The following is a 21,287-nucleotide window of genomic DNA, read 5'->3' on the forward strand; positions in this document are numbered from 1 at the left end:
CTAATGCACAGGCACATTATGTTTGCATTGGTCTCCACTAGAGTAATTCAAAACTAAAACTGCTGCCCCATTCTTGCCAGATAACAATGCATTTCCCTCTGGTAATCAAAGCGCCATGGTCCGCAGTGCAGAACAAAAGAAGAACAGGTGGACAATTAGCAAGTGAAGGAATGGATAAGATGTGCAGTTATATTGTATCAACAATAAATAATCAGCCCCAGATATTTTAATATAATGTATGCATATTAGGGATTGGAATGAACTCGAGGAAAGAGTTTAAATACAAAGTCAGAACAATTCATGATGTATTTGAAAAGGAGAACAAAAATCAGATTGAATTGCTATCAAAATGCAAAACTAACTACGATCGTCTTATCAGAAAAAAGATACAAACATTATCTTTATAACATTTGTATTGATGTTAGAAATAGGACTGTACTTTTAACTAAATTGATTGAGAAATATAATATTGCATCAATCCAAATTGGTCATCTGAAAGTAGACCTTACAGAATCCTCTACCAGAAAGATCAGTGATCACTGGCAAACTCATTACTTCTCTAAAATTAATGAGTTCTCTAGTTAGTAGTTTGGGGTGGAACCAGAAGTGCCAAATTTGAAAAATGACTGGTGTTGTTGATAATTAAAATGTAATTAGCAGTTTAATCTAAGAATCTTCTAGATTATGTACAGTGTGCTGAAAAAGAAGAAATAAGGCAAGTCCCTGAAAATTAAAAAAAAAGCTTATATTTCTGGAAAGGTAGGAAGTGTTTTTTTCCATGTGCAGAAAACCTGATGGATCCCACAGTCAACATTAAAATGTTTTGCTTGGAAGAAAATGTCTACTGTCAGTAAAATTTCCTGTGTTCATTTTTGAAAAAATTCTCACTTTTGTCATATCCTGTCCAATATAATTCATTTGCTTACTTTGCAAGATTCCTTTGTAATTAAAGTTGTGGGCTGAAACACTTTGTTTTATCTTTAAATGTATCAAGCTATAGTGGCTTAGTTGATCAAAGTAATCTTGGTGCTCTCTAAGCACACACTATTTCTGTAGAGCTCAGAGTCAAAATTAGCCATCTAGCACTATTTTACCAATCATTGCCACCGCCACTGCACATAAAATGTAAAGAAATATTCAAAAAGCATATTCCCATTTCTGGTCAAAGCACTGACTGGAGCCAAACATATCAGAATCACGCTGCAAAAACAGAAATTGCTGGCAAAGCTCAGCTGGTTTGGCAGCATTGGTGGAGAGAGATCAGACTTAATGTTTTGGGTCCAGTGACCCTTCCTCAGATTTATGATATATGTGCAATCTGTTTTTTTTTTAAATATTCTTTATGAAGAGTTCCTTTCTATGTCTTGCAATGACTTTGTATGGATATAGCCAAGTTTTATGGCAGGTGACCAAGATTAACAGTACATTCACTATCTGGTGTGTAGAGAGTCATACTAATGAAGAAGATTCCCAGGATTTATCACTGGCCTGCTAAGTTTACAGTACTCAGCCAAGTCTCAGTGTGATAATTAGGGTCAGTATCCTTGGACTCTGTTTAGAGAAAAGAGGCTTCTGTTCTGAGGAGAGTAAAAAAATGGTTGAGTTGGGATGTTATTTGAGTGAATACCCAACTGATAATAGCTTGCCTCAAACACAATGAATGACAATTGGATGACCAGAGCAGTGGATAGGTCTAGAACCTGAATCATAGCATTAACAGAAGTCAGGGAGAAAAATCAGTGCCATTCTATCTTTTACTTCTCATATACACATCAGGTAAAACTCAACACAGATGAAATGCTATCTTGCCCCATATGAAAATATGTTGTGTTCATTTGAATGGCAAAAATCAATAAAATCCAAGTAATCCAGGAACTCAGACATATGCCCAACAAAAAGAACTGATATGCTTAAACTCAAATGTTCTACTTCAATTAATTACCATAATTTGAAATATTACATTTTAAAAACACAGGTAGCATAATTAGTTTGAAAACAGATTACAAAGATGCAATTTGATTAATTTGTGATTGATCTGACATTCACCCATTCACTCATGCTCAACTAAATTTGTAACTTGTTTGTGCTTAAAGTGTGTGAAAAACACTACCCCAGATGACTATAGAAAAGATTTGTTAGATGCAGCATTTTCTCTTCTTCGGCTTTCAGGTTTAAAGGATAAATGTGAACTGGCTATTCAATTTTGGACCATTATGGATACTAAGTCTACTTCTGCTTCTATGCCTTATGGAAGGTTAAAACAATTGCTGTATGTAAAAACATAACTAAATACCAAGTTGATTGCGATAATTATGTAGTTCGCTTCAACGCATTAAAGGATTACAGAGGAGGTAATAGATCACATTTTGGGAATTCTTGGATACCAGAGCAAACATCTTCAAAGCAAGTGCTTGAAGTTCGAACAGCTTAAGCTCAAGGGATCATGAGCTGAGAGCTGAACTATAAACACTGTGACACATCAGGGAGAGGGAAAGTTACCTGGATTCTTTGTACCAAGAGGCAATCTAAAGATAGGATCATCTGATACGAACAGTGTTCAGGGACATGAGTGCAATTGCAAGTCAGGCAGATAAGGGGACCCAGAGGCCAGTGGCCTCAGCCTTTGCAATTGTTCAAAAGGCCAGAGGTTTCTTTAGTTGTCTGGATCAGTGAAGGCCACAGGATAAGCAAACTAATTCTGGGAATATGGTACAGTAAGCCACCCAAGTGCTTAGGAGGTTACGGTGTCTCAGGGGTGAAGAGGAGAAGGAACCAACAAAGAAATGTAGTGGTACTACAGACAGTATAGTGAAGAGAATTTACACAGTATTCTCTAGAAAAAGAGAGAATGAGAAACCAAGTGGTTGAGTTACCAGACCAGTGCCAGGGTTCAGGACAGCTGGTTTGGGCTGGTAGGAGGATGCACAGTTTCTGTACTGTACATCTCTATGATTCTATTAGTTTACAATATCTGGTTGGCATGGGCAAGTTGGACCAAAAGGCTTGACTTTGACTGGTAGGAGGATGATCAAGTCATTATGTTTTATGTATATACTAATGACACAGGCAAGACAATGAAAGTCAATGAGGAACTGTGTGCCAAATTAGCAGCAGAACCTCCAAGGTCATAATATCTGCATTATTATCTGAGTCAAGTGCAAACTAGCATGGAACAAATCAGATAACAGAGAGGAATGCGTAGCTCAAAGACTGAAGTGAATTCCAGTTTATGGGGCACTGGGACAAGTACTAGGGAAACAGGGCTCTGTACATGAACAGTCCTGGGGCTGGCATTCTTGTTAACCTCATAACTGGGAAAGTAGAGAGGATTAAAATGAATAGTGGGGCAATTAATCTAATTTGGAAAGATGCAGCTAATCAAAGAGCACAGCCAAGATCAAAAAGAGTATTGATATGAGAAGTAATAAACAGACGATGACAGGAAGGAACAAAGTATGAATCTAAGACTAGAACACTAGAATTTACAAAAAGACAGCAAAAGCATAAAACTAAATGCTCTGTATTTGAATGTGCACAGCGTTTGAAACACAACAGATGAATCAAAAATGCAAATAAGTGGATCAAGAAATGAATAAATTCAATCTGATAGCGATGGCTGCAGAATTACATAGATCCCTAGTGGAGGGGTTGCTCTGTTAGTTAAATGATGATGTTAGCACAATAGATGGGATGACCCAAGTTCAGGAAACTTGGAATGTGAAAACAGGTTAGAATGAGAAATGATAAAAAGGCAAAATGTCACACATGTAGGAGCAGGGCACACTATAGAGTAGGGGTATAAAAAAGGGAGAAATAAAGAGACTTTGTCAGAAAGGCATGATAATCATGGGAGATTTTAATCCACATAGCAACCGGAAAGTCAAGCAGGCCTAGAAAATAGGTCCATACAATGTTCAAGACTTTCTTCAATCAATATGTTCTGGTGCCAGACAGCAAGCTATACTAATTTGGTATTATGCAATGAGCTAGGATTAGGTAATAATCTTGTAGTGAATGCATACCTAGGTAGTAGATTTGTAGCTCGGTACATTTCATATTCAGTTTGAGAGAGAAGAATGGGTTCAAGTCCTTGTTTTTAAAACTTAAATATGGACAATTATGAGGGCATGAAAGCACAGCTAGCTAAAGTAATTTGGCAATTAGGTTAAGAGGATAGATCAATAGACATGCAGTGACAGATATTTAAAACAATACTTTAGAATATTCAGAATAGATATTTGTATTATCTACAGCCATGGGCAAGGTGCCAGAAGACTGGAGGGTGGCTAATGTTGTGACTTTATTTCAGAAAGCCTACAAGGAGAAGCCTGGAAACTATATACCAGTGAATCTAACATCAGTGGTGGGTAGGAGGGGATTCTGAGAGATAGGATTTAACATATTTGGAGAGGCAACGACTGGTTATGAATAGTCAGCATGGCTTTGGTGAGGGAATTTGTGTTTCAAACTTGATTGAGTCTTTTGAGGAAGTAACTAAAGATAGAGAAAGGCAGAACAGCAGATGTTCTCTACATGGATCTTAGTAAAGCCTTTGACAAGGTTCTGCATGGTAGACTGGTTAGTAAAGTTAGACCACATGCACGACAGGGAGAGCTTGCAAAGTGGATACAAAATTGTCTTGACAATAAGAGATAGAAGATGGTGATGGAGGGCTGTTTTTCAGACCAGAGAACTGAGTAGCAATGTTCTGCAGGGATCAGCACTGGGTCCTGTTGTTTGCCATTTATATAAATTATTTGGATGAGAATTTAGGAAGCATAGTTAGTTGTGGATGAAAAGAAACCGGGTGCTCTGGTTTCCTCCCACAGTCCAAAAATGTGCGGGCTAGGTGAATTGGGCGTGTTAAATTGTCTGTAGTGTTAAGTGTAGGGGAATGGGTTTGGGTGGGTGGTGGGTCGGAATGGACTTGTTGGGCCGAAGGGCCTGTTTCCACACTGTAAGTAATCTAATCTAATCTAATATAGTGGACAGTGTAATCTTAGATAACTTTAACGAATAGATCCTTGATTAATTGGGCCAATGGGTTGAGCAGTGGCAGATGGAATTTAATTTGGATTTGTGCGAGGTATTGCATTTTGGCAAGGCAAACAAGGACAGAACTTATACAGTTAATGGTAATGCAGTTACAGCCCTGGGTAGTGTTGTCAATCAGAGAAACATAGGAGTTCAGGTGCATAGTTCTTTGAAAGTGGCATCCCAGGTAGACAGGATGGTTAAGACGACATTTAGCACACTTGCCCTTCATTGCTCAGACCATGTCATGGTCAAGGGGGCGGTAGGAAGAGGTGTCCTCAAGTTGGCGTTTGGCTTCAGCGGTGTAGAGGTCAGTGCGCCAGACTACCACTGCGCCCCCTTTATCTGCTGGCTTGATGGTGAGGTTGGGATTGGAGGGCTGGGCGTTGTGAGGGTAAGAGGTTGGAGTGGGGGAGGGGGGTAGACAGGTTGAGGCAGTTAATGTCCCGGCGGCAGTTGGAAATTAAGAGGTCGAGGGCAGGTAATAGGCCAGCGCGGGGTGTCCAGGTGGATGCAGTGTGTTGGAGGTGGGTGAAGGGGTCCTCGGTAGGTGGGCGGGAGTCCTCATGGTGAAAGTAAGCTCGGAGGCGGAGGCGGAGGCGGCGGAAGAAGCGTTCGAAGTCACGGCGTGTATTAAATTCATTGATGCATGGACGGAAGGGGATGAAGGAAGTCCTTTGCTGAGGACTGATCGTCTGTCCTCCGTGAGGGGAAGGTCTGGAGGGATGGTGAAAACTCGGCAGGGCTGGGATCTGGTGTGCGAGCAGAGCCAGTAACTGGAGTGGGTGTAATGGTGGGGGGAAATGGGGGATGAAGTCATGAGCAGGGGTGGTGTTCCCCTCAGAGTTCTGGGGGCCGGGATGGAGACAGTGGGATCTGTGGGGGGGGCGTGTCAGCAGAATGCAGGTGAGTGGCGTTGGTGGGGACGGAAGTGGTGGCAGACACAGCAGTAGAGGTGGAGGTGGTCACTGAGCGTGTGACATCAGCAATGATGTGAGGGGCGAACGTGATGTCACATGCGATGCATAAGGAATTGAGGGGGGCGGAAGTGGCCATGATGGGGGCAGAAGTGACATCATCAATCAGCGTGGGACTGGCAGCTGCACCCGCTGCATGGCTAATGGCGTCCGACAAGTTCCAGAGCTGACCGTAGAGAGGTTAAGTGCCGGCGCATTGCTGCAAGCATGGAGCGGAGGACCTTTAAGGAGAACTGTTGCTGGTGTTTTTGAATCTGTAGTCTGTACTGTTTGAACTCTGCTGGTTTAAAAGTGGTCCGGAGTCTATGTGGGATGAGTTGGTTACGGAGGCAGGCACGGAGGAAGCAAATGTGGCTGTGGTAGCGAGTTTGTTTCACGACATGGTTGAAGAGCTTCAGGGCAGAGGAAATGAGCTGGGAGTTGCAGTGAGAAAGGGACTCCCTGAAATTCTTGTAGACAGGGGAGGAAAACTTCTTCAGCACATAATATTCCAACAGTGGCCTAACCAATGCCCTGAACAGCTGCAATGTGACCTCCCAACTCCTGTACTCAGTACTCTGACCAATAAAGGAAAGCATACCAAGCATGCATTCTTCACTATCCTATCTACCTGCGACTCCACTTTCAAGGAGCTTATGAACTTGCACTCCAAGGTCTCTTTGTTCAGCAACACACCCTAGGACCTTACCATTAAATGTATAAGTCCTACTAAGATTTGCTTTCCCAAAATGCAGCACCTCACACTTATCTAAATTAAAGTCCATCTGCCATTTCTCAGCCCATTGGCCCATCTGGTCAAGATCCTGTTGTAATCTGAGGTAACCTTCTTCACTGTCCACTACACCTCCAATTCTGGTGGTCATCTGCAAACTTACTAACTATACCTCTTAGCTCACATCCAAAACATTTATATAAATTTAAAAAAAAGTAGAGGGCCCAGCACCAATCATTGTGGCACTCCACTGGCTACAGGCCTCCAGTCTGAAAAACAACCCTTCACCACCACCCTCTGTCTTCTATCTTTGAGCCAGTTCTGTATCCAAATAGCTAGTTCTACCTGTATTTCATGAGATCTAACCTTACTAACCAGTGTCCCATGGGCAACCTTGTTGAATGCCTTACTGGTCCATATAGATTGCATCCACCGTTCTGCCCTCATCAATCCTCTGTTACTTCCTCAAAAAAACGCAATCAAGTTTGTGAGACATGATTTCCCACACACAAAGCCATGTTGACTATCCCTAATCAGTCCTTGCCTTTCCAAATACATCTACATCCTGTCCCTCACAATTCTCTCCAGCAACTTGCCTTCTACCGACATCAGGCTCACTGGTCTATAGTTCACTGGCTTGTCCTTACTGCATTTCTTAAACAGTGGCACCAGCATCCTCCAGTTTTCCGGCACCTCACCTGTGACTATCAATGATACAAATATCTCAGTAAGAGGCCCAATTTGTCAGCACTTGGGCCACATGCCTCTGAACTCTTCCTATTCATATACCAATCCAGATGCCTTTTAAAATGTTGTAATTGAACCAGCGTCCACCATTTCTTCTGGTAGCTCATTCTATGCAAGCACCACCCTCTGTGTGAAAAAGCTGTAAGAGGTTTAGGAGGGGTATGAGGCAAATTGAGGCACGTTGGACTAGTTAAGTTTGGGAAGCTTGATTGGTGTGGACAAATTTGACCAAAGGGTCGGCTTCTGTCTGTATGACTCCACAATTTTAAAGAAAAAAGTCAAGGGTAGGAACTATTATCCATGGTTACATGATACAATAGATATTCCAGAAGCAGCAATAAATCAGGAAGAAGGGAGGAACTGAGGAAAACCAATCACCAGAAAAGTGATACTCAGCAAATTGTTGGAGCAGCAGCTTACAAGGGCCCAAATCTTGATGGACTACATCCTCGGGTGTTAAAAAATGGTCAGTGAGATGGTTGATGTATTGGTTTCAATTTTCCAAAACTCACTTGTTTCAGGGACAGTCCTATGAGATTGGAAGATTTTGAATACAGGAGTTGCATTCACTAAGGAGATAGAAAGCAGGAAACTACAGGCTGGGTAGCTTAATATTAGCAAATATAGGGGAAACATTAGAAATCATTATTATATAAGTTATGAAAGAGCATTTGATAACTTCAAAGTAACGGAGTAGAGTCAACATGGTTCTGTGAAAGGGGGAAACATTTTTGACATGATTTGAGTTGTTTGAGGTGGTAACGTGCTGTAGATAAACGGGGAGGCAGCAGATGCATTGTACTTAGAATTCTAGAAGGCATTTGATAAGGTGCCACATCAAAAAGGTTATTACAGATTTATTTAAAATCCTAGTAGGGGGTAACAACATTTGGCACGGATAGAAAATGGATTGGCTAAGAGGAAGCAAAGAATAAGCATAAATTGGTCTTTTTCAAGTTGGCAAGACGTCTCGAGCGGTATCAAAACTCAGACCACAAATACTTGTAGTTTATAAAAATTACTTTGGATGGAGTGAGGGAAGGTACGATTACCAATTTGCTGATGACACAAAGATAGGTAGGGATACAAGTTGTGAAGATGATACAATGTGTTTACAAAATATATTGATAGGTTATCTGAGTGGACAAAGATGTAGCAAATGAAATATGTGGTAAAATGTGAGCCTATCCATTTTGGTAGTATGAATGAAAAAGATTACGTAAATGGGGAAGAGAGATTAAAGAGTTCTGAAATGCAGAGGGATCTGGGGATCTATGTGCAGGAATCACAAAAAAGATTAGTACACAGGTACAGCAAATGATTAGGAAAGCTAATAGAAGCTCACTATTATCATGAAAGGAACGGAATATAAAATTTGAAAAAAAAAGTTATATTTCGGTTACATAAGGCACTGATTAGATTTCACCTGGAATACAGTGCAGTATTGATCACCACTTTGTGGTGAAGACAATTCAAAGAAAGTTTATCTAACTCATACCTGAAATGAGCAAGTTGCCTTATGGAGGAAAGCTTGAACAGGCTAGCCGATGAGGAGTTTAGAAGAGGGAGAGGTGACTTGATTGAAACATAAAATCCTTGAAGATTCTTGACAGGATAGATTTGAAGAGAATATTTCCTCTAATCAGCGAATCTAGAAATAGGTATCTCTGTTTAAAACTAGTGATGCACATTCAAAACAGAGATTAGGTAAACTCTTTACTCTTAGATGTTTGAACTGTCTTTGGAACTCTGCTTCCATCAGCTTTTCAGAGATAGAGTATTCTTAAGAGTATTTTTGCAGTTTCACTTAGCAATACTAATGTTGCTTCTTCTAAAAGCTTTCAGTGAGAGTGAGTGTTAGGGCTATTAAATACTTAAACCAAATTTAGGTTTCAAGATTTTGTCAAGGGAGGCCATGTGGCATAAAGTAAACTGGAACCCCATCCATTCATCCCTGCCAGTCTTGTTTTGAACCAGCATTAACTGACAGGACAATGAGCATCTCTATTCCAATAGTAGTTACAGATCTCAAAAGAAACAGGTTATTACAGTCTCAATTCAATTCCCAGTGGACACATCCATAACACAAAGCTACTCTCAAATTCCACATATTTACAGAGGTCATTTTAGACAACCTGAGAAATAGAATTATTGCACCAATGTAGCAATGAGTACTTCAGCAGATTGGAAAACAGCTATACAAAGAACTAATTCAATTTTGGAGGTGGAGGCTTCAAAACAAATTTGGATATTCACCTTAACTTTCTTTTCTAAAAGAAATTGAAAGCATCCGAAATAGGAAAATGTGAAAAGTTTACTATACCCAATTATTGAACGTGCTAAAAAAAGTTATTATATAAGAAACTAATTTGTAACATTCCTGACAGGATAAATAGTGCAGCTTGAAGACAAACTTTAACCACAATTGAATTGTCAGTGAATTTTAGACTACTCGTCGCAGTTTACTGACGTTGTTCTACTTTTAATTTCAGGTAACATAGCCTCTATTCATTTAAGCCAATGTTGACATGCAGTTTGTTATTGAATTGCCAATTGCTCAAAGTTTTATTAAAGTACCATTTCCAAATTCAGGACATTTACAAACTAATGCAAGAAACACATAGCAGAAGGACTCAACATGCCTCTTCTGCAATTATATTGCACATGTAAGCGAGCAACTACTTAAAAGGTTTATAATCGCTGATGTTTCAAACCAATGCACCGTTACTGGATGTTACAATTAGGTAGTTATCACCACTATCTTATTAATACTAATTTTATCCAAAAATAAATGAGAATCCTGAAATCACAACTTCCACGCAGTGCGTTAGATTTGTAAAATAGGAATGCAATATATAAAAATAGCAGACCTGTACCAAAATTGGACATTTCATTAACTATGCTTCAGCAGCTAGAAATGTTCTTTTAAATCAAAAACTGCTAAGTAGGGTTATAAAGAAGATAGATTAGAGTGGTGCTGAAAAAGCACAGCAGGTCAGGCAGTATCCGAGGAGCAGGAAAAATCGACATTTCAGGCAAAAGCCCTTTATCAGGGATTCATCAGCTCTTCATCAGCCATTCCTGATGAAGGGCTTTTGCCCAAAACGTCGATTTTCCTGCTCCTTGGATGCTGCCTGACCTGCTATGCTTTTCCAGATACTGGATTAGTGGTGCTGGAAGAGCACAGCAGCTCAGGCAGCATCCAACGAGCAGCGAAATCGACGTTTCGGGCAAAAGCCCTTCATCAGGAATATTCAAAAACACCAGCAACAGTTCTCCTTCAAGATCCTCCGCTCCATGCTTGCAGCAATGCGCCGGCACCTAACCTCTCTACAGTCAGTCCTGCCTCAGCTGAGGGCCACACACTCTCAGAATTGCAAAGGACCCACTCTGTACTACATCCTCAGGAGAATTCATACTCTCAACAAACAGTATTTCAATTACATCTCAAACATCAAAAACTGTAAGTACAACAAACTTTTATCCACCCACCTCCATAACCAGCGCTCCTCAAACATTCCAGAAGATTCCCCTGGCCTCGGAAACGCCATTAGCCATGCGGCTGACGCAGCTACCACCCCCACGCTGAGTGATGATGTCACTTCCGCCCACATCATGGCCACTCCCACAACCACTTCCACCCCTCACAATTCCTCATGCATCACACCTGACATCACTTCTGCCCTTCACATCATCGCTGATGCCACATGCTCAGTGACTTCCGCCACCCCCACTGCCATGATCACCACCACTTCCGCCTCCACCAGCACCACTCACCTGCATTCTGCTGACACCCCCCCCACAGACCCCACTGTCACTATCCCCACACCCCAGAACCCCGAGGGCAACATTACCCTAGCTCATGCCTCCACCCCCTTTCCCCCCACCATCACACCCACTCCAGGTACTGGCTCCGACCCCACTCCCAGCTCCACACCCACACCAGATCCCAGCTCCCGGCCCTGCCGAGTTTTCACCATTCCTCCAGACCTCCCACTCACTGAGGACGAGCGATCAGTCCTCAGCAAAGGACTCACCTTCATCCCCCTCCGTCCACGCATCAATGAATTTAATACACGACGCGACATCGAACAATTCTTCCGCCGCCTCCGCCTCCGAGCTTACTTTCACAATCAGGACTCCCGCCCACCTTCCGAGGACCCCTTCGCCCACCTCCAACACACTGCATCCACCTGGACACCCCGCGCTGGCCTATTACCTGCCCTCGACTTCTTCATTTCCAACTGCCGCTGGGACATTAACCGCCTCAACCTGTCGTCCCCCCTCCCCCACTCCAACCTCTCACCCTCACAACGCGCAGCCCTCCAATCCCTCTGCTCCAATCCCAACCTCACCATTAAGCCAGCGGATAAAGGGGGTGCAGTGGTAGTCTGGCGCACTGACCTCTACACCGCTGAAGCCAAACGCCAACTCGAGGACACCTCTTTCTACTGCTCCCTCGACCATGACCCCACTCCCCATCACCAAACCATCATCTCCCAGACCATACAGAACCTCCTCGCCTCAGGAGATCTCCCACCCACAGCTTCCAACCTCATAGTCCGGGAACCCCGCACTGCCCGGTCCTACCTCCTTCCCAAGATCCACAAGCCTGACCACCCTGGCCGACCCATTGTCTCAGCATGCTCCTGCCCCACTGAACTCATCTCGACCTACCTTGACACTGTCCTATCCCCCCTAGTCCAGGAACTCCCCACATACGTTCGAGACACCACCCACGCCCTCCACCTCCTCCAAGACTTCCGTTTCCCCGGCCCCCAATGCCTTATCTTCACCATGGATATCCAATCCCTCTACACCTCCATTCGCCATGACCAGGGCCTCCAAGCCCTCCGTTTTTTCCTCTCCAGACGTCCCCAACAGTACCCTTCCACTGACACTCTCATTCGTTTGGCCGAACTGGTCCTCACCCTTAACAATTTCTCCTTTGAATCCTCCCACTTCCTCCAGACCAAAGGCGTAGCCATGGGCACACGTATGGGCCCCAGCTATGCCTGTCTCTTTGTTGGCTATGTAGAACAGTTGATCTTCCGTAATTACAAAGGCACCACTTCCCACCTCTTCCTCCGCGACATTGATGACTGCATTGGTGCCACCTTGTGCTCCCGCGAGGAGGTTGAGCAATTCATCAACTTCACCAACACATTCCACCCTGAATTTAAATTTACCTGGACTATCTCTGACACCTCGCTCCCCTTCCTGGACCTCTCCATCTCCATTAGTGACAACCGACTTGACACTGACACTTTTTACAAACCCACCGACTCCCATAGCTACCTGGGTTACACCTCTTCCCACCCTATCTCTTGCAAAAATGCCATCCCGTATTCCCAATTTCTCCGCCTCCGCCGTATCTGCTCCCAGGAGGACCAGTTCCACCATAGGACACACCAGATGGCCTCCTTCTTTAGAGACCGCATATTCCCTTCCCACGTGGTTAAAGATGCCCTCCAACGCATCTCGTCCACATCCCGCACCTCCGCCCTCAGACCCCACCCCTCCAACCGTAACAAGGACAGAACGCCCCTGGTGCTCACCTTCCACCCTACAAACCTTCGCATCAACCAAATTATCCGCCGACATTTCCGCCACCTCCAAAAAGACCCCACCAGGGATATATTTCCCTCCCCACAGACCGTTCCCTCCGTGACTCCCTGGTCAGGTCCACACCCCCCTACGACCCACCCTCCCATTCTGGCACTTTCCCCTGCCACCGCAGGAACTGTAAAACCTGTGCCCACACCTCCTCCCTCACCTCTATCCAAGGCCCTAAAGGAGCCTTCCACATCCAAAGTTTCACCTGCACATCCACCAATATCATTTATTGTATCCGTTGCTCCCGATGTGGTCTCCTCTACATTGGGTAGACTGGGCGCCTCCTAGAAGAGCGCTTTTGAGAACATCTCTGAGACACCCGCACCAATCAACCAAACCGCCCCGTGGCCCAACATTTCAACTCCCCCTCCCACTCTGCCGAAGACATGGAGGTCCTGGGCCTCCTTCACCTTCGCTCCCTCACCACCAGACGCCTGGAGGAAGAACGCCTCATCTTCCACCTCGGAACACTTCAACCCCAGGGCATCAATGTGGACTTCAACAGCTTCCTCATTTCCTCTTCCCCCACCTCATCCTAGTTTCAAACTTCCAGCTCAGTAACTGTCTCCTTGACTTGTCCGGACTTGTCCGACCTGCCTATCTTCTTTTCCACCTATCCACTCCACCCTCTCCTCCTTGACCTATCACCTTCATCTCCTCCCCCACTGTACTCTATGCTACTCTCTCCCCACCCCCACCCTCCTCTAGCTTATCTCTCCACACTTCAGGCTCACTGCCTTTATTCCTGATGAAGGGCTTTTGCCCGAAACGTCGATTTCGTTGCTCGTTGGATGCTGCCTGAACTGATGTGCTCTTCCAACACCACTAATCCAGTATTTGGTTTTCAGCATCTGCAGTCATTGTTTTTACCATGCTAAATTGCCCATAGTGTTAGGTGCATTAGTCACAGGGAAACGGGTCTGGGTGGGTTACTCTTTGGAGGGTCAGTGTGGACTGGTTGGGCAGAAGGGACTGTTTCCACACTGTAGGGAATCTAATCTAATCTTACATTTTCATTCTCTCTTTTGCCCTTCAGATTCAGTAAAGTTTAACTCTACCTTAAGTACAATTCTTCCTGCTCAGATGATGTTGGTTTTAATATGTTGCCATTGTGATCTTGCATTTAACTCAGCTCCTTCGCTCTTTCCTGGACCCCACAAGTCACCCAGATCTTGTGCTGTCATTTCCTCAAGACAGAAGTGAGTCTGCTCCCACCACTCTAATCTTGACTCTAATCTCCAGCATCTGCAGTACCCACTTCTGCTTAGGTAGTAGGCAGCTGTGTTGAAAAATGTCAACTTTACCCCTTTACCATATATGTAAGGGATTTAAAACTGGAAATATTAGAGAGCTGAGATTCAGTCTTTAAGCCCCTTTGTAATTCAGGCTAAATATCTCATTTATTTTACCTACTTGCCATGGACAGCATTGCATTCGGCAGCAAATAGTAATATGAACAATGCAGCATCTAGCACAGCTTGGAGATAACACCCAAAAAAATCACTACCACTACTACAGAAGAAGCAAACATTGGCAGCCACCTCTCTTTCAAGTGAAGGAGGGTTTAGGAGTACCAATATGCTCAGAGCTGAGTAGCTGTGGCAATATAAAATATAAAATCCTTTAGCAGGCTTTTAATTTTTTTTTCAACTGCCATTCAAAATCAAATTATGCAATACACTTACTTAATTTGGGGTGGGGGAAGGGGTGGAAGGGGAGAGAAATTTCATTTTACATAAATACAATCCTGTGACCTCTCGAGTAATATCAAAACTGTATCAAAATCTACAAAATGCAAGCATACAGTATCTTATGATTAATATCTAGAAGGTTCTGCTCAAATATACAAATTAACACAGTAAGCTATCCAACCCATCAAGCCTACTACACTCAATAAAATCTGACTGATCTGTTTTGTGCTTTTCTTTTATATTTCCATATACCCCTAATTACCTTTGATGTCCTTGTTTATCTACCTCTTAAAAAAAATGAGTGTCACCTCCATCACCTTCTGAGGCAGACATTCATTCCACAGTCACACAAGCCACAGAAAAGAAAAAATATTAAATCTCTACCTGAAATCAGCACTCTACATTTTCCTTAAAAAGAAAGTGCCTCTTAGTTCTGGACTTGCCAAAGAGGAAACATTCTTTCCACATATACTCTGTTAGGACCATTCCGGATTTTATACAGTTCAATCAAGTCACACCTTGCTCTTTTAACTCTCAGTGTAAACAGTCCAGTCTTCCAACTTTTCAACATAAGACAACCTTATCATTGCATATATTTGTCTAGTAAACCTCCTCTAAAATGTTTCCAACACACTTACATCCTACCTTAAATAAGAAGACCAATACTACACACGATTTGGAGATGCCAGTGTTGGACTGGGGTGTACAAACTTAAAAATCGCACAACACCAGGCTATAGTCCTACAAGTTTAATTGGAAGCACTAGCTTTCAGAGCGCCGCTCCTTCATCACAACCACCTGATGAAGGAGTGGCACTCCGAAAGCTCGTGCTTCCAATTAAACCTGTTGGACTATAACCTAGTGTTGTGTGATTTTTAACTTAATACTACACACATTATTCAAATGTGGTATCACTAATAGCTAATATTATGCTTCAATTATATCTTCATTTCTATGCTCAATTCTTCTCATAATAAATTCTTCCCATCCTTCTTAATTACTTTCTGCATCTGCATACTACCTTCTTGTAATTCATAGGTAGACCCCACAGCACCTCAATTCTGCAACCCTTCTCTGTTTAAAGAAGGAATGCACATCTCCAAAATGCTTAGGAAAACATTTAATTATATGCTAATATTAAGTGTAAATTTACAAAAAATTAATTATGAAAACAATTTTTAAAAAAATTTATTCCTGGGATATGGATGATTAGACCAACATTTATTACTGAGAGGGCGGTTAAGAGTCAACCCTATTGCTGTGGGTCTGGAGTACCATGTGGGCCAGACCAAGGGAGTTTCCCTCCCTAAGGAACATTAGTTACCCAGATGGGTTTTTCTGACAGGTAATCAACAGCATCATTAGACTCTTAATTCCAGGCTTTTATTGAATTTAAATTCTACCATCTGCCATGACAGGATTTGAACCTAGGTCCCCAGAACATTAACCAGATCTCTGTATTCATCATCTAGTGAACTCTGATTGTAGCCTTTGCAAATCCAAGAGCAGTACAACTAGATGTGAGGAAGTTGAATATGATTTTGCAATATTTAAATGCCAAAGTTTAAAAGTATTAGGAAAATGACCACAACCTTAAAAAAAAATCACAAAGAGGAATCACTACACACACAACAATTAGATAAACGAATATAAGTCCACTATTGGTTGAAGGAAAAACATGAGGAGAATTCATTACTCTGTTTTGAATGCTATGGTAACTTTATATAAGAACATAACTGACAGGCCCTTACTTTAAAGCACAATCTAAGGCTCTCTCCAATTATGCTGCACAGAATCAGTACTACCGAGAAGTGTCAGCCGAGTTCCAAATCTTAAATTGCAGAACCGACAGCCACAGAAACAAGAGTGGCCAATTAAGCCAAGCTTCAATTAAACAAACACGGGAGTTTTAATGGCGCAATGGTAGTGTCTCTGCGTGAGCCAGAGGCCTGGTTTCAAGCTACATCTGCTTTAGAGATATACTATAACCTGTCTGAATAGGTTGATTAAAAATATCTATATTTACCAAACAGTAAAAACACTGAATTAAACAATCACTAATACACAGCTGTTCAAAAAAAAACCTACTGTATAACTTTTGTGAAGGCAACATTTTTGCCCACTCCACTTTCATACTTGTTCTTCTGAAATGTTCTGTCCCTTACTGGAATGAATTTATGCCAGTAGCTATGCCGTACCTCACCCAAGAGGCCACTTCTCATGCACAATACTAAACACCAAGAGCTGGCAGAATATTTGTATTATGACTGGAAAGTGCACATGGGTTTTGCATTCACTAGTGGTCATTAAGCTAAAGAACTAGAAGCTAGCTATTTTTCACACCAATGCTCAGGCCTTTGGATTGAACACAACTGGAGTAGTCTGCAGCCGTCCCAAAAGAGATCAGCTAATACAGATTAGCTTGAGAATCAAGTCAGGGATATATACACACAAACGTTCAATTTAGGAGGGGTACACCCTTTGGCCCTCCAAACCTGCACTGATGCATTTTGCCCTTCCATATTAAAACTGTCTGTCTTCACTTACAGGATCCCTCTTCTCCCTTCCTATTCATGTATTCGTCCAGGTGCTTTTTGAATGCTGCTTTTGAATCTCCTACCACCTCCTCTGGCAGCAGGTTCTAGTCACTACTCTTTATATGAAAAACTTGCCATTCATTTTAAACCAATCAACCACCACCATCACCACCGCCCCCTCCCCACCCCACCACCACCACCCCCTCCCCACCCCACCACCACCACCTCCTACCTTGCACCTGTGTCCCCTAGTAACTGACCCTTCCACCTCAGGAAAAAGCCTCATACTTTCCACTCTATCCATGCCATTCACAATCTTATAAACTTCTATCAGGTCTCCTCTCAACCTCATGCATTCCAGGGAAACATATCAAGTCTATCCAACCTTTCTTCATAAAAAAGGTCCCCACACCAGGCAACATTCTGGCAATCCTTTTCTGTACCCTCTCCAAAGTATCCACATCCTTCTGGTAGTGTGGTGACCAGATGTATGTGCAATATTCCAAGTGTGGCCTAACTGAAGTTCTATAAAGCTGCAGCATAACTTGTCTATCCTCATACTAAATGCCCATCCAATGAAGATAAACATGCCATAAGCCTTTTTTGTTACACCTTATCTACCTGCACTGTCACCTTCAATGATCTGTGCATCTGCACACCCACATCCTTCTGCATATCAATAGTCCTAAGAGTTCTGCCATTCACTGTATAATTTCCAGCTGTACTTGACTTTCCAAAATGCATCACTTCACATTTGTCTGGATTAAACTTCATTTGACATTTTCTGCCCATGTCTCTAACTGCTCTGTATCCTGCTGTATCCTCTGACAATCCTCCACTATCTATAACTCCACCAATCTTTGTATCATCTACAAACCTACTAATTAGGCCAGTCAGCTTTCCCCCAAAAGCTGCAATGGAATTGATGGCCAAATGCTCTCCTTTTTTGTGATGGTACATTCTATAATTCTATAAATACTATGGTGTTCGCCCTCATATTAAAAATAACGTACAGAAAGTTAACATTTTCCCTTAAAGATTCCACAAATGTTTGACTTCAAACCTAACTATAATTTAATTAACCGTGGTCCATCTATTTGGATATTTCAGGTTTCTCTCCCACATACTTTAATAATAAATTACAGCCTCAATAGTTGCTATCAAAATCTAAATCCAGAAACAAAATTAAGTTTTCTGAAAATGAATTGGAAAATTATTTAAAAATCAATCTACTGTTAGTATCCTAGCTGCCCTCACCTCCCCTAACACTTGTACTGTCCTCAAAAACCTCATTTTGTTAAAGCTGTGCAAGTCACAGCAAGGAGATGGCTTAGTGGTACCATCATAGACAATTAATCTAGATGCTGAGGTAATGTCTTGGGGACCCAGATTTAATTTCTGACAAACATCAGAATGGTGGGTTGCTTGGTTTGTGATTTTAAAAAGCATATTTTTGAGTTTGGCACATAAATTGAGTAACTGGAAACATGGATGATTTAGGAATGGTGGATAATAGGACCACAGTTGATTTGGTGGTGGGGACAAAAAAAAATTGCGTAAGAGCACTTTGTGATATGAAAAGAAAACAATAGACAAAAATCTGGAGCAAGGCTCTTGTGGCATAGTGGTAATATTCCTACCTTTCAGTCTGGAGACTTAGTTTCAAGTTCTGGAGCAGATTGTGAGGAGATGGCCTCATGGTATTATCCCTTGACTATTAATCCAGGGAATTAGGAAATATTCTGGAGACCAGGGTTTGAATCCTTATAGTCCAGAGTGGGAGAATGGTGGGTTTATTGGTTTATGACAAGGGCTCTTGTGGTACAGTAGTTGTATCCCTACCTCTGGGCCAGAAATCCTAAGTTTATAATACATAAATTGATTAAAAATATCTAACAAACAAATCTCAAGCAGGATGTCTCATACAAAACAAAAATGACCAGGGACTCCTATCCATTTTTACCTCCCCACCCACTGCTAATAATGAATTGTAAAGTCTGCACAACTGACCAAGATGAGCTCAACTAACACCACACACTATACTTAATGGGGTGTCTTATGTGCTGCCAAAATGTGAACTCTGCTTACCTACACAACCAGTGCTAAATACTTTAAAATTCATTTGAGGGTTAGGGCATCACTGATAAGGGCAGCAAAAGGCAAACCCCAATTGCCATCAGAAAGATGGTAGTGACCCAATTTCTTGAACCACTGCGTCCAGATGTTGAAGGTATACTATAGTGTTGTTCAGTAGGGAGTACATTTCTCAAATTCAACTCTTTTGTCCATGTCTGAAACAAGACTTTAATGAAGTCCAAGGCTGGACAATTCTGACAGAATGTGAATAGCACAAGGTGCCATTTAGTAGTGCTGTCAAGACACCTTACTGATGACTGAGGGCAGACTGGTGGAGAATCAATGCCCAGATTAGTTTTGTTCTACTTTTGATGTACATCTCACATGACATGTCCATTCCTGATCAATCAGGTAGATTCCACTGCTGCAAATAGACTGAGGTGTTAAAAGAAAAAGATGTAACACGTAAACTGCAGCTTAACTGCACAGATTAAATCACGATTCACTACAAAGTGAAAGTAAATCATTTTCTCTCTCGGCTTGATTTTAATTATAGTCTTAGTAAATTCACATAAATATGAAACAAGACTAAAGTAAGATAAAAGCAAAGTACAACGAATGCTGGAGATATAAAATAAACAAAATACTAAAGAAATTCATCACATCTGGCAGCAATGGACTGAGAACAAACTAGGAGGTAAAAACAATAACTGCAGATGCTGGAAACCAAATTCTGGATTAGTGGTGCTGGAAGAGCACAGCAGTTCAGGCAGCATCCAACGAGCAGCGAAATCGACGTTTCGGGCAAAAGCCCTTCATCAGAACAAAATACTCACATTTCAAGTCTGCTATGTCTATTCTTTGGAATGTTAGTGCAATACAAACCAGTCAGATTAGAAATATTCATCAGCATTTATATTTATACACAGAATTCAAATTCTGCTCATCAACTCAAGCTTATCCAAAAAATTAAAGTCAGCCGTTGAATGCTGTTTTTAACTTATTTAACACTTTTCGAATTGGGCAATCCTTCAGTCTATATTCTAATTTATCTTCAATATCAACATAGATTGTTTGTTTTAGTTTATAGTTCTTCTTCCCGGAGCAATTTAGATACGTTCAACCATATTTCCTTTAGTACTTATGTTCTCTCGGATGCAGTGCCTATTCTACATTAATGTACGGCACGTCCGAAGAAAGCAAATGAAATGTTCACCTCTTTAACTTAGAATAATGGGGTCTCAGTGCCCTTACGCAGGTTTCTTCCCTATTCGGACAAACCGTGCTTCGACACTTTAAACACCCTGTACCAACTTCCTGAAATCGTTCTGTCCTCCAAAGTGTAGAATATTTTGAGGACGTGGAGGGGCAGACATTTTAAAATTAACGGGTTTGTCAAAATCCACTATATCAGGTTTACAATGAAAATCAAGAGAAATATATATTTTGAGCTTATGTCAGGAAGCACAAGTGATTTGTTCATTTGCTGTACTAGAACTTATGAAAAGTAGTTAAACGGCCACAGTCCCTACGTTACGGCTAATGGAGAAAATAGACAGTCGCTCGTAACAATTCGGTTGAGAGGTACGATGTAAAATTTTCACGACAATTAAGACACTTGCTGAGAGAAAAGTCGTGGGATATAGAAATGTCAAGTGGCTCTGCCATTTCAGTGTTTATTTATACGAATATAATATAACACACATAACCCGATCGAACAAGTGACCGTTTTGGAAGCTGCAAATCAAATGGAGTTCAAGGGAATCCATTAAAAAGACGTGTGGTGCAGGTAAAACGTACAGGTACTGCTTTGTGAGCGCGTTATGGAGTCTTCCCACAAACATGTACTGCTGAGGGGGGAGGGCGGGGTGGGAAAAGGGAGAATAACAGTGACAGA

General features: G+C 42.0%; 1 protein-coding gene across 3 annotated transcripts in view; it reads right to left on the reverse strand.

Annotated features, from left to right (window-relative positions):
* fnbp1l (formin binding protein 1-like) overlaps nt 1–21,287 on the reverse strand; it is a 213,416-nt gene that overhangs the window by 191,126 nt on the left and 1,003 nt on the right. The window lies entirely within an intron of this gene.

Source organism: Chiloscyllium punctatum, chromosome 7 (assembly GCF_047496795.1).
Source record: "Chiloscyllium punctatum isolate Juve2018m chromosome 7, sChiPun1.3, whole genome shotgun sequence".
In the NCBI taxonomy this organism is placed as follows: Eukaryota; Metazoa; Chordata; class Chondrichthyes; order Orectolobiformes; family Hemiscylliidae; genus Chiloscyllium; species Chiloscyllium punctatum.